This window comes from Nannospalax galili, unplaced genomic scaffold (genome assembly GCF_000622305.1).
Source record: "Nannospalax galili isolate Female #2095 unplaced genomic scaffold, S.galili_v1.0 scaffold2147, whole genome shotgun sequence".
Classification (NCBI taxonomy): Eukaryota; Metazoa; Chordata; class Mammalia; order Rodentia; family Spalacidae; genus Nannospalax; species Nannospalax galili.
Window position 1 is genome coordinate 102,678 of NW_008356835.1, and position 2,932 is coordinate 105,609.

The following is a 2,932-nucleotide window of genomic DNA, read 5'->3' on the forward strand; positions in this document are numbered from 1 at the left end:
AAGATATTGTGTGTCTATGGACTCAAAATGTGCTATAGTGAAGACTTTAATTCTCCCAAAACTATTTAAAGGATCAATGTATTTTCAACAAAACTATCAGGAGATAGTTTTAAAAATAAAATTAGCAATATGATTCTAAGTAATGTGGAAATGTAAAAGATCAAGAATAGTCAAGGAAATCTTGTTAAAAACAAAGCTGGATGGGGCCTGGAAAGATGGCTCAGTGGTTAAAAACACTGGTTGTTCTTACAGAAGACCCGGGTTCAAATCCCAGCACCCACATGGCAGCTAACAACTGTCTGTAACTCCAGTCCCAGCTGATCCGACAGCCTCTTCTGACCTCCACGTGCATTGCACGACATGGGTACACTTACCTACATACAGGCAATACACGCATACACATAAAATAAAAATAATAAGTAAAATATTTAAAAAAAAAACAAAGTTAGGAACTTACACCATGAAATGCCAAGATCTGATGTAGAACTGTAGTTAGTAGGACCCCATGGAGTCAATGAAATGACTGACACTTAGAGACAGAGTAACAGGAGCCCAACACAACACATCTGGTCATACCATTCCTGACCATCACTACCATGAGTGACAAAATGATGCTCTTTTTAGCTAACACTGTTGAGCCAGTCTGATATTCACATGGAAAGAAAGTCCTCAAGAATGTAGAAAAGTATTCAACCAAGTATTAGCAAATAGAATGTAGTGTTTTCTGTAAAAGGAATTTATAGCTGGATGAAGTTGAACCTGTAGTCCTAGCAATACCTCAGCATTTATCCCAGTAAAATTAAAATGTATAATATGCACATAAAAAAAACTTGAACATTCATGTGTATAGAGTATTCATTCAGAAAAAAATAAAAAATTAAAAGTAGAACAAAGTCCTTCAATGAGGGAATGGTTAAAAAATTGGTGCTATATATCAGGAGAAACAATTCTGTAATAAACATTAACTAACAAACCTTGCATGATGGCTCATATTTGCAATCCCAGCATTTGGAAGCCTGAGGCAGGAGGATTGCTTTGAGTTCCAGGCCTGCCTGGGCTACACTGGGAAACCCTGACTTAAAAGCCAAAAATCATAAAAAAGAAAGAATAGACTATTTGATTAAATTCCCAAGAATCTGCTTTATTTTAGTCACTCCCAACAGGTTTTATGTGGTATGGCTCCACCTATGTGACATTCTTTAAATAACTAAATTTTAGACACTGAGAATTGATTAGCTATTCCAGGGCTATTCAATGGAGTATGAGAAGGGGCAGGGAGCAGCTGTGATTGTAAAGTAACAACAGGTCTCTGCGGTGAAGAAATTATGCTGTTTTCAGTGGAGCACAAGACATGGGGGCATGCAGCAAAATGATAAAAGAGTAAATACAAACAGCGAGAATGGTCTCAAGGAAAGCTGGATAGGCTCTGGGTTGATGAACTACAGCAGCTCAATACCCCAACTGTGGTCCTCTGCTGTAATTCCTTACCACTGGGAGGAACTGAGTCTTGGAACACGGCATCTTCTGTAAATTAAAAAATTACAATTGCATATAAATTGTAACTCATGATGTTTGAAAACAATTAAAATGTTTAAAAACAAATTGCAGCTGGATTTAGTGACACATTCCATTAATGCCAGCCCACAGGGGGCAGAGGCAGATGGATATCTGTGAATTTCAGGCCATCCTGGTCTATATAGTGAATTCTGGGCCAGCCAGAGCTACTTGGTGAGAACTTGTGTCAAAAAAAGTCTGTACTTGAGGGTGTTTAAATAGAATTTGTCATGATGGAATCCTCTACTATTAATATAGAGAGTAGACTTTCAACTTTATCAAAATTGGATGTTTTGAATCACATGAATTTTTATGGTTTACCTGCAGGCATACTTCAACATGTTGAAAATTATGTGTTATGTCATTATGTTCATTTGACCATTTTAATAACAAGTGCTTGGAAAGAATACAAATGCCCAAAGTCATGACTAAATTAATACATTTATAGAAGGAAATAATATGCAAAATTTAAATACATTTGTGTACATAAATATACCTACAAATAAAACTTGACTGCCAGGCAAATACAGAAAATGTTGATCCACAGATTCATTCAGTGATATACACTCCAAACTCCAAGATGGTTTGCTAAATGACAAAACATGCAGTGGAATGTCATTGTTGTGCTGAGATTTCTCTTTAAAACATTCTGGGGTATATAGTAGCCCTTCAGAATGTACCAGAAGAGACAAGTTACAGCCATGGTCTCTGGGAAAAGGAGCTTGCAGGGAAGTGGGCAAAAGTACAGGGAGTGCAATCCCTTTAGAAACTTAAAACCATTTAATGTATATGAGTGTTTGTCTACATGTATGTAAGTGCAACACGTGAGTGCAATGCCCATGGAGGCCAGAAGAGGGAGTTGGATCCCTTGTAACTGGAGTTATGGATGGTTGTTAGCGGCCATGTGGGTGCTGGGCATTGAACCTGGCTCCTCTATAAAAGCTGTCAATGCTCTTAAGCTCTGAACTATCTCTCCAGTCCCCTTTAGTACATTTAACATGTGAGTATCAAGCTCAGTGTGATGATCTACAGGACCCTGCACCAACTGTCCCCTGCACATCTGCCTCTCCTTTTCAACTGTTTCATCTTGTTTTGCAGTCACACTGTCCTCCACATGCCTCCCAGAACTCACCGATCACACTCCCACCTCACGGTGTGATCACCATTTTTCCATTGGGCTGAACAGTCTTTTATTTAAAAAAAAAAATCTTATTTGTTTGTATTTTCATGCGTATGAGTGCCTTTCCTGCTTATATGTAAGTGCACCCATGTCCTGCAATGCCCACAGAGGCCATCAGAAGGTGTCTGATCCCTGGAACTGGAGTTATGGACGATTGTTAGCAACCACGTGAGTACTAGGAATCAAACCTGGGTGCTT